Source organism: Canis aureus, chromosome 12 (assembly GCF_053574225.1).
Source record: "Canis aureus isolate CA01 chromosome 12, VMU_Caureus_v.1.0, whole genome shotgun sequence".
NCBI lineage: Eukaryota > Metazoa > Chordata > Mammalia > Carnivora > Canidae > Canis > Canis aureus.
In genome coordinates, this window is record NC_135622.1 from 31,455,108 (window position 1) to 31,467,226 (window position 12,119).

Genomic DNA, 12,119 nt, shown 5'->3' on the forward strand with positions numbered 1-12,119 from the left:
TCCTTTGCCATCCTGGTTGCTTCCTTTGGAATATATTCTGTTTGGTTCATATCTTTAAAAATATGATTCCTAAGGCAGACTCCAACATTATGGATTGTCAAACAAAGCAGAGATGATATTTCTGGAGAGTTTTAGGGAGCTTTTCTTTCACAGTTAAAAGCATAATATACCTTTTTGTGTCTGAATGATTTTATAATGCATTTCTTAAAAAAGGAGGAAAATCTGAACCTCTTTTTCTCTTTCTTTCTTAAAGAAAGAACTTAAACCAAACACAGATGGTATTAATATTGACATCTCACCTGGCTGCCCTATCTGAAGTTGCAAACCACGTGTCATCAACATTCCCTATTTACTTCCCTACTTCTTCCTCTTTCTACTCATCACTAATATCTCATCTAGGTTTGGTGTCCATCTGACCACACACACACACACACACACACACACACACACACAAAGTAAAGTCTACACCTACAAAGACTGTCATTTTTTAAAAAACTGTGTTCCTATGGGATGAGCACTGGGTGTTATTGTATATGTTGGCAAATTGAATACCAATAAAAAATAAATTTATAAAAAAAATAAACATGTGAAAAAAACAAAACCAAAAACCAAAAACTGTGTTCCTGATGCCTGGAGAGTGATTAGCACAGACTAGATGCTTGACAAATGCATGCTACATCAAGGAGTATATGAATACATTAAGTAGCTGAGTTTGTTCCCCAAAAATTGACCCCAAAATAATTTCAAAATCATTGTTTTGTAATGATTTGTGGGTAGAGGGAGCTAGATGCTCATGAAAATCTATTTCCTTTTCTCCCCTGAGGTACATAGCTAGATTGAAGTTACTTCCCAGAGTTTGCCTGCAGTTCAGTATAGCTAATGCAACAGGAACAGAAATGTTATGTCTGTCTTGCAGGTCTGCTCCATTAAACTCCCCAAACCTAATTCTCTCTATTCTTTCCCCTCTTGATTACAACATGTCTATGACAGGACAACGTTGCCTGCCACGTGTTGAGGCTGTCAGAGCCTCTGTCAGTCTGGAACCCCATATAGTTTTGCAGAACCAAACAGAAAATGCCCCAAACTATGTGAGGGAGAGGTAAGAATCCAGCTACACATGTTACTGTGTTACATACTACTCTGTTACATACACATCTTTGGATGTCTTTGTTACAGTAGTTGTCATAACAAATAAACTTGGCTAAATAAGTACTCTAAATCTATCAAAGCAGTTAACATGCAAAAAAGTCTAAGACAGATGCAGGATAATATTTTCATCATCATCTTTATTGTTCTCCACATCCTATCTTTGAGGTCCTTGGTTACACATGACTTGAGGAATGGGTTATTGAACAATTAGGTCACCCCTAAAGGAACCTTTAAACCATTCTTTCTCTTTTCTTGGCGGCAGAAAGCAATATCCCTGCTTTAGCATTTCTTTCTCATCTGGGTGATTTATGGAGGCCTCTGAATTATTGGGATTGCAGCAACATTTGGCTGTTCCCCGGGTGCCAATTCACTCTCATTAAAGCATCGGCAGTCTTGCAGTTCCCCTCACACACACCCTCATTTGCAAAAGCATGTGTAAGCACTGTGGACCCCTGAAGCCCTCACTGAAAAATCAAATTAAATCAATGATCTGGTGTGATCAGCAAACATAGATGGAAGAGATTGGAAGCAGAATGGATAGCCCAAAACAGCTGACACATGCACTCTTCAGCAATATTGCATGAGTGTGCAATGTTTGATCCGTAAGTAGGAGTATATGTTTCTTCCCTTATTTTATTTTCACAATATCCCATGAGGTGGGGTGGCACATATTATAGTTCTCTTTTTGTGGAGAAACTGAGATTCTGAGGAATTAAAGAGAGTACCCTCTTTGGGGTGAATAACAAGCTTCCAAGGGAGAAAGAGGATGACATCATCAGATGGGGTAAGCTGGCATTTCCTGCATGAACATCCCCTTTCATTGGGAAAGAAGGACAAGACTAAGGTCAAAGGAGGGGTGAAATGGATGGACTTTAGCGGGATGTGAACACCTTGAAATTACAAACGGTCTTTATGTGTACCTGTGTGCATTTTATGAGAGAGAAGGTCCACAGCCTTCAGCCAATTTTTGAAGGAGTTAGGTACTCCCAAATGGTTAAGAACCATTGTTCAAGTATTCCGTAGCTGCAGATTGTCTTGGATACTACCTAAGAAACTGATATCCAAAGACCTGCTGTGGGAAAATAGTGCTTTATACAAAAGCACAGGGACACAGAGTCTTACTCAGGATTTCTGCCTTATGGATATTTACATTACTACACAAAACAATACAAATATCCAATCCTATAATCCCAGAGAATTCATCTGGCTCCACGGTGATCAGATTTATATTTTGCCGAAAAATAATAAAGAAAAGCTTGACATTCTAAGAAGATGCTTAGCCTTAAAATCCAATGGATTCATTCCAGGTAAGCTGAGTGAAACTCAGAAGGCTTTTATCTTGTACACTGATATCTATTCAGTGGGAAAGTCAGTTTACTGAGTTACTGCAAGCAGCCACAGTTGCTCTGGCATCAGGTAAGGGAAATAGGGCTTAGGCAGTTATTTTGTGAGCATGAGCATCTCAGAGGGATAGACAAATTCATACAACTCGGGCTCTGAATATCCCTGTCTTAGGGACAGTTTCACACTGACATTTCCAGAACCGGTGCTTGACCAAGTGTGGATTAGGAATGAAACCATTGCCCTGGGAGGGCCGTGTGGTCAGGGCTAGAGGGGTCTACTCAGGGAGGGAGTGTGATGGAAAAGAAGAATAGTCCTGCGGTTGTCCTAAAATGGGGGAAATTATAAAGCTTATTTTATTTTGTTGAAATTAAACATTAAGACCTCCTTCAGGGCATCTGGGGCAAACCCCGAAGCCAGTTGCTGGTTTTGTTTCGTATTTTGGCTTTAGGCATTGACTCTGGGAAGCTGCTTAGGAAATGAAGTAACTGAGTTCTCAACTGGTGTTGATTCAAGGAAATAATTTTGGTTTGTACAGTTTGGGGTTCTGAGTACAGAAGTAATCAGAGTGGCAGTGATGAGGTCAGGGGTCCAGAGAGACTGCCTGTTCTTGTTGAGGAAGTCTCTTACCTACATGTTTTAGTGAGAGATTAGAGGTTTTTAGAAGTTATCCGATGATTGCTGGCAACTTCAGAACAAATGAACACTGCCTGGGTCTAATTTTCCAGCCAGGATGTAAAGTATGTATAAGAAACTGAAATGAAATGCAAAACATGAAGAATGTATCTTCTTTACATTCTCTGTCTTCACTTGTTACCCACTAATTGTGAAAATACTCTTCATCTCAGCATTCATCTCTTTGCCTTTCTAGAGCTTGTCAATTCTTGTTTTTAGCTGCAAATATTTTACTGTGGCCCTGCAGCCAGGCCTGAACTCTTACTGTATTCTAAGTCTTCAGCTCTGTCGGCCAGGATCTTGAATGTTTTGCTGCTGCTTAAAGGAAAGAGGTTGGGATTCAAAGCCCACGTGCCCACAGAAGGTATGCACATATGTAATTTGTATGTATGTATGCACGTGTGAGAAGTGGAGCGAGGATTTGGAGACAGGATAGAGATAGACAAGGACACTATCTGTGGTGCTCATTCTTTAGTTAGAAGATATGAATTCCAGTCCTTAGTATACCCTATAGGACTTTGGATAATTCATATAATCTTTTTATTTATTTATTTTTTTACTGGCAGCCCAGATTTATTTTATTTTATTTTGTTTTTATTTTAATTCCAGTACAGTTAACATACAATGTTATATTAGTTTCGTGTACAGTTTAGTGAACAAGTCTATGTGTTACTCAGTGCTTATCACAATAAGCATGCTCTTAATCCTCTTCACCTATTTCACCCATTTCCCCATCCTCTTCCCTTCTTGTAACAGATCAGTTTATAGTTAAGAGTGTTTTTTTGGGTTGTCTCTTTCTTTTGTTTCTTGCCAAGACTTATTTTATTATTATTTTTTTCTTCCGAATTTTTATTTAAATTCTAGTTTGTTGACATATAGTATATTTGTTTCAGGAGTAGAATTTAGTGGTTTATCATTTACCTATAACACCCAGTGTTCATGATAACAAGTGCCCTCCTGGTATCCATCACCTGTTTAGCCCACCCCCCACCAACCTCTCCTCCAGTAACTCTTAGTTTGTTCTCTATCATTAAGAGTCTCTTTTGGGGGCACCTGAGTGACTCAAGCCGGTTAAGCATTTGTCTTCAGCTCAGGTCATGATCCTGGGGTCCCAGGATCAAGCCCTGCATTGGACTCCCTGCTCAGTGAGGAGTCTGCTTTTCCCTCTCCCTCTGCCCCTCCCCCTGCTCATGCTCTCTCTCTCTCTCAAATAAAAGAAAATCTTTTCAAAAAAAGAGTCTCTATGGTTTGTTTCCTCTTCTCTCTCTTTTTCCCTTCCTATATGTTTATCTGTTTTTTTTTCTTAAATTCTACATCTGAGTGAAATCATGTGGTGTTTGTTTTTCTCTGACTTATTTAACTTAGCATAATATACTCTAGCTCCATCCATTTTTTTGCATATGGCAAGCTTTCATTCTTTTTGATGGCTGAATAATATTTCATTATATTCAACATCTTTTTATCCATTCACCAGTTGATGGTCTCTTGGGCTCTCTCCATAGTTTGACTGTTGTACAAAATGCTGCTATAGACATTGGGATGCATGTACCCCTTTGAATCTGTATTTTTGTATCCTTTGGTATTTTTGTATACCTAGTAATACAATTGCTGGATAGTAGGATAGTTCTATTTTTAACTTTTTGAGGAATCTCCATACTGTTCTCCAGAGTGGCTTCACCATTTTGCATTCCCATCACCAGTGTAAGAAGGTTTTTCTTACTCTGTATCCTTGCCAACATTTCTTGTTTCTTGTGTGGTTAATTTTAGCCATTTTGACAGGTGTGAGGTGGTATCTCATGTGGTTTTGATTTGTATTTTCCCAGGTGATGAGTAATGTTGAGCATCTTTTCATGTGCCAGCCATCTGGATGTCTTTGGATAAATATCTATATCTTAACTAATCCATTTCTTAACTGGATTATTTGGTTTTAGGTGTTGAGTTTGATAAATTCTTTATAAATTTTGGATGCTAACCCTTTATCAGATAGATTGTTTGCAAATATGTTCTCCCATTCCATAGGTTGCCTTTTACTTTTGTTTATTGTTTCCTTCACTATACAGAAGATTTATTTTTAAGATTTATTTATTTATTTGGGAGAAAGAGGGGGAGAATCTCAAGCAAACTCCTTGCTGAGCATGGAAGCTGACTCGGGGCTTGATGTCAGGAAACTGGGATCATGACCTCACCCAAAACTAACAGCCAGACACTCAACTGACTGAACCATCCAGGTACCCCTTTGTAGAAGCTTTTTAACTTGATGAAGTCCCAATAATTCATTTTTGCTTTTGTTTCTCTTGCCTCTGGTGATGTGTCTAGTAAGAAATTGCTATCTATGGCTGAGGTAAAAGAAGTTGCTGTCTGTGTTCTCCTCTAAGATTTTGATGGTTTCCTGTCCCACATTTAAGTCAAACTCATCCATTTTGTTTTGTTTTTAAAGATTTTATTTATTTATTCATAAAAACACAGACACAGAGTGAGAGGCAGAGACATAGGCAGAGGGAGAAGCAGGCTCCATGCAGGGAGCCCGAGGTGGGGCTTGATCCCAGGACTCCAGGATCATGCCCTGAGCTGAAGGCAGATGCTCAACTGCTAAGCCACCAAGGTGTCCCATGAACTCATCCATTGTGAATTTATTTTTGTGTATGGTGTAAGAAAGTGGTCCAATTTCTTCTGCATGTGACTATACAGTTTTCCCAACACCATTTGTTGAAAAAGGCCTTTTCTATTGGATATTCTTTCCTGCTTTGTTGAAGATTAGTTGGCCATATAGCTGTGGGTCCATTTCTGGGTTTTCTATTCTGTTCCATTGATCTATATGTCTGTTTTTGTGCCAGTACCACACTGTCTTGATGACTACAGCTTTGTAGTATAGCTTGAAGTTCAAAATCGTGATGCCTCCAGCTTTACTTTTCTTTTTCAGGATTGCTTTGGCTATTTGGGGTCTTTTGTGGTTCCATTAAAATTTTTGGATTGTTCTAGCTCTGTGAAAAATGCTGGTGATATTTTGATTGGGATTGCATTAAATGTGTTGCTTTGGGTAGTATAGATATTTTAACAATGTTTATTTTTCCAGTCCACAAACATGGAATGTTTTCCCATTTCTTTCTGTCCTCTTTGTTTATAAGTGTTCTATAGTTTTCAGAGTACAGATCTTTTACCTCTTTGATTAGGTTTATTCCTAGATATCTTATGGGTTTGTGTGCAATTGTAAATAAATTGATTCCTTGATTCCTTTTCTGCTGCTTCATTATTGGTGTATAGAAATGCAACAGATTTTTGTACATTGGTTTTATATCCTGCAACTTTGCTGAATTCGTGTATTAGTTCTAGCAATTTTTTTTGTAGAATCTTTCAAGTTTTCTACATAGATTATCATGTCATCTGCAAATAGTGAAAGTTTGACCTCTTCCTTGATGATTTGAATAGTGAAAGTATGACCTCTTCCTTTTATATCCTTTTGTTGTCTGATTGCTGAGGCTAAGGCTTTCAGCTCTATGTTAAATAGTAATGGTGAGAAAGGACATCCCTGTCTTGTTCTTGACCATAGTGGAAAAGCTCTCAGTTTACCCCCTTCAGGATAATATTAGCTGTGGGTCTTTTGTATATGGCCTTTGTTTTTTTTTTTTTTTTTTTTAAATTTTTATTTATTTATGATAGTCACAGAGAGAGAGAGAGAGAGGCAGAGACACAGGCAGAGGGAGAAGCAGGCTCCATGCACCGGGAGCCTGACGTGGGATTCGATCCCGGGTCTCCAGGATCGCGCCCTGGGCCAAAGGCAGGCGCTAAACCACTGCGCCACCCAGGGATCCCTTTTGTATATGGCCTTTGTGATGCTGAGGTATGTTCCATCTGTATTGGCTTTGTTGAGGGTCTTTATCAAGAATGGGTGCTATATTTTGTTAAATGCTTTTTCTGCATGTATTGAGAGGATCACGTAGTTCTTTTCTTTTATTAATGTAGTGTATCACATTGATTGATTTATGGATATTGAACCACTTCTGCAACCCAGGAATAAATCCCACTTGATCGTAGTGAATGATTCCTTTAATGTACTATTGGATTTGATTGGCTGGCATCTTGTTGAGAATTTTTGCATCCATGTTCATCAGGGATGTTGGCCTGTAATTTTCTTTTTTTGTGGGGGTCTTTGTATGGTTTTGGAATGCGGGCCTTGTACAATGAGTTTGGAAGTTTTTCTTCAATATCTACTTTTTGGAACAGTATGAGAAGAATGGATAATAACTCTACTTTAAATGTCTGATAGAATTTTCCTGGGAAGCCATCTGGCCCTGGACTTTTTTTTTTGTTGTTGTTGGGAGATTTTTGGTTACTAATTCAATTGCTTTGCTGATAGTCAGTCTGTTCAAATTTTCTATTTCTTCCTGATTCAGTTCTGGAAGGTTATATGTTTCTAGGAATTTGTCCATTTGTTCTAGGTTCTTCAATTTGTTGGCATATAATTTTTCATAATATTCTCTTATAAATCTTTGTATTTCTGTGGTGGCAGTTGTTATTTCTCCTCTTTCATTTTTGATTTTATTTGAGTCTCCCCCCCACTCCTTTATTTTCTTTCTCTCTCTCTCTCTCTCTCTCTCTTTTTGTCTGAGTCTGGCTAAATGTTTGTCAATTTTATTAATCTTTTCAAAGCATCAGCTCCTGGTTTTATTGATATGTTCTTTTTTTTCTTTTTTTTTTTTTTTTAGTTTCTGTTTCATTTCTTTCTGCTTAATCTTTATTATTTCCCTTCTTTTACTGATTTTGGGTTTTATTTTTCTTTTTCTAGCTCCTTAGGTGTAAAGTTAGGTTGTTTCCTTGAGATTTTTCTTGCTTCTTGAGGTAGGCCTGTATTTCTGTTAACCTGTCTTAGAACTGCTTTTGCTGCATTCCAAAGATTTTGAACCATTGTTTTTTCATTTTCATTTGCTTTTTTAATTTCCTCTTTGATTTCTTGGTTCCTCATGTATTTTTTGATTTCCCCTTTGATTTTTTGGTTGACCCATTCATTGTTTAATAGCATGTTATTTAACCTCCATATATTTGTGTTCTTTCCAGATTTTTCTTTTTGTTGATTTTTAGTTTCTTAGTGTTTTGGTCAGAAAAGATGCATGGTATGACTTAAATCTTACTGAATTTGTCAAGACTTGTTTTGTGGCCTACCTTGTGATCTATTCTAGACAGCATTTCATGTGCACTTGAAAAGAATGTGTATTCTACTCTTTTAGGATGGAATGTGCTGAATATATCTGTTAAATCCATCTGGACCAGTGTTTCATTCAAAACTATCATTTCTTTTTTGATTTTATGTTTGAATGATCTATCCATTGATGTAAGTGGCATGTTAATTGCCCCTAGTATTATTGTATTACTATTGATTACTTCCTTTATGTTAGGTATTAGCTGCTTTTTGTATTTGGGTGCTCCCATGTTGGGTGCATAATTATTCACAATTGTTATATCTTCTTGTTGGATTATACCTTTTATGATTATATAGTATCCTTCTTTGTCTCTTGTTATAGTCTTTAAAGTCTGTTTTGTCTGATGTGAGAATTGCTACTACAGCTTTTTTCCCCCACTGCCATTTGCATGATAATTTCTTTTCCATTTCTTTACTTTCACTATGCATGTCTCTTTAGGCCTGAAATGAGTCTCTTGTAGGCAGCATATAGATGAGTCTTGCTTTTTTTTTTTTTTTTTTTTTTTTTTTTTTTTTTTTAATTTATTTTTTTATTGGTGTTCAATTTACTAACATACAGAATAACACCCAGTGCCCGTCACCCATTCACTCCCACCCCCCGCCCTCCTCCCCTTCTACCACCCCTAGTTCGTTTCCCAGAGTTAGTAGTCTTTATGTTCTGTCTCCCTTTCTGATATTTCCCACACATTTCTTCTCCCTTCCCTTATTTTCCCTTTCACTATTATTTATATTCCCCAAATGAATGAGAACATATAATGTTTGTCCTTCTCTGACTGACTTACTTCACTCAGCATAATACCCTCCAGTTCCATCCACGTTGAAGCAAATGGTGGGTATTTGTCATTTCTAATGGCTGAGTAATATTCCATTGTATACATAAACCACATCTTCTTTATCCATTCATCTTTCGTTGGACACCGAGGCTCCTTCCACAGTTTGGCTATCGTGGCCATTGCTGCTAGAAACATCGGGGTGCAGGTGTCCCGGCGTTTCATTGCATTTGTATCTTTGGGGTAAATCCCCAACAGTGCAATTGCTGGGTCGTAGGGCAGGTATATTTTTAACTGTTTGAGGAACCTCCACACAGTTTTCCAGAGTGGCTGCACCAGTTCACATTCCCACCAACAGTGTAAGAGGGTTCCCTTTTCTCCGCATCCTCTCCAACATTTGTTGTTTCCTGCCTTGTTAATTTTCCCCATTCTCACTGGTGTGAGGTGGTATCTCATTGTAGTTTTCATTTGTATTTCCCTGATGGCAAGTGATGCAGAGCATTTTCTCATATGCATGTTGGCCATGTCTATGTCTTCCTCTGTGAGATTTCTCTTCATGTCTTTTGCCCATTTCATGATTGGATTGTTTGTTTCTTTGGTGTTGAGTTTAATAAGTTCTTTATAGATCTTGGAAACTAGCCCTTTATCCGATATGTCATTTGCAAATATCTTCTCCCATTCTGTAGGTTGTCTTTGAGTTTTGTTGACTGTATCCTTTGCTGTGCAAAAGCTTCTTATCTTGATGAAGTCCCAATAGTTCATTTTTGCTTTTGTTTCTTTTGCCTTCGTGGATGTATCTTGCAAGAAGTTACTATGGCCGAGTTCAAAAAGGGTGTTGCCTGTGTTCTTCTCTAGGATTTTGATGGAATCTTGTCTCACATTTAGATCTTTCATCCATTTTGAGTTTATCTTTGTGTATGGTGAAAGAGAGTGGTCTAGTTTCATTCTTCTGCATGTGGATGTCCAATTTTCCCAGCACCATTTATTGAAGAGACTGTCTTTCTTCCAATGGATAGTCTTTCCTCCTTTATCGAATATTAGTTGCCCATAAAGTTCAGGGTCCACTTCTGGATTCTCTATTCTGTTCCACTGATCTATGTGTCTGTTTTTGTGCCAGTACCACACTGTCTTGATGACCACAGCTTTGTAGTACAACCTGAAATCCGGCATTGTGATGCCCCCAGATATGGTTTTCTTTTTTAAAATTCCCCTGGCTATTCGGGGTCTTTTCTGATTCCACACAAATCTTAAAATAATTTGTTCTAACTCTCTGAAGAAAGTCCATGGTATTTTGATAGGGATTGCATTAAACGTGTATATTGCCCTGGGTAACATTGACATTTTCACAATATTAATTCTGCCAATCCATGAGCATGGAATATTTTTCCATCTCTTTGTGTCTTCCTCAATTTCTTTCAGAAGTGTTCTATAGTTTTGAGGGTATAGATCCTTTACATCTTTGGTGAGGTTTATTCCTAGGTATCTTATGCTTTTGGGTGCAATTGTAAATGGGATTGACTCCTTAATTTCTCTTTCTTCAGTCTCATTGTTAGTGTATAGAAATGCCACTGACTTCTGGGCATTGATTTTGTATCCTGCCACGCTACCGAATTGCTGTATGAGTTCTAGCAATCTTGGGGTGGAGACTTTTGGGTTTTCTATGTACAGTATCATGTCATCGGCGAAGAGGGAGAGTTTGACTTCTTCTTTGCCAATTTGAATGCCTTTAATGTCTTTTTGTTGTCTGATTGCTGAGGCTAGGACTTCCAGTACTATGTTGAATAGCAGTGGTGAGAGTGGACATCCCTGTCTTGTTCCTGATCTTAGGGGAAAGGCTCCCAGTGCTTCCCCATTGAGAATGATATTTGCTGTGGGCTTTTCGTAGATGGCTTTTAAGATGTCGAGGAATGTTCCCTCTATCCCTACACTCTGAAGAGTTTTGATCAGGAATGGATGCTGTATTTTGTCAAATGCTTTCTCTGCATCCAATGAGAGGATCATATGGTTCTTGGTTTTTCTCTTGCTGATATGATGAATCACATTGATTGTTTTACGGGTGTTGAACCAGCCTTGTGTCCCAGGGATAAATCCTACTTGGTCATGGTGAATAATTTTCTTAATGTACTGTTGGATCCTATTGGCCAGTATCTTGTTGAGAATTTTTGCATCCATGTTCATCAGGGATATTGGTCTGTAATTCTCCTTTTTGGCGGGGTCTTTGTCTGGCTTTGGAATTAAGGTGATGCTGGCTTCATAGAACGAATTTGGAAGTACTCTATCTCTTTCTATCTTTCCAAACAGCTTTAGGAGAATAGGTATGATTTCTTCTTTAAACGTTTGATAAAATTCTCCTGGGAAGCCATCTGGCCCTGGACTCTTGTGTCTTGGGAGGTTTTTGATGACTGCTTCAATTTCCTCCCTGGTTATTGGCCTGTTCAGGTTTTCTATTTCTTCCTGTTCCAGTTTTGGTAGTTTGTGGCTTTCCAGGAATGCGTCCATTTCTTCTAGATTGCTTAATTTATTGGCGTATAGCTGTTCATAATATGTTTTTAAAATCGTTTGTATTTCCTTGGTGTTGGTAGTGATCTCTCCTTTCTCATTCATGATTTTATTAATTTGAGTCTTCTCTCTCTTCTTTTTAATAAGGCTGGCTAATGGTTTATCTATCTTATTAATTCTTTCAAAGAACCAACTCCTGGTTCTGTTGATCTGTTCCACAGTTCTTCTGGTCTCGATTTCGTTGAGTTCTGCTCGAATCTTTATTAACTCCCTTCTTCTCTTGGGTGTAGGATCTATTTGCTGTTTTTTCTCTAGCTCCTTTATGTGTAAGGTTAGCTTTTGTATTTGAGTTCTTTCCAGTTTTTGAATGGATGCTTGTATTGCGATGTATTTCCCCCTTAGGACTGCTTTTGCTGCATCCCAAAGATTTTGAACGGTTGTATCTTCATTCTCATTAGTTTCCATGAATCTTTTTAATTCTTCCTTAATTT

General features: G+C 38.0%; 1 long non-coding RNA gene across 16 annotated transcripts in view; it reads left to right on the plus strand.

The window, feature by feature from the left end:
- LOC144280927 (uncharacterized) overlaps window positions 1–12,119 on the plus strand; it is a 764,680-nt gene that overhangs the window by 95,820 nt on the left and 656,741 nt on the right. The window lies entirely within an intron of this gene.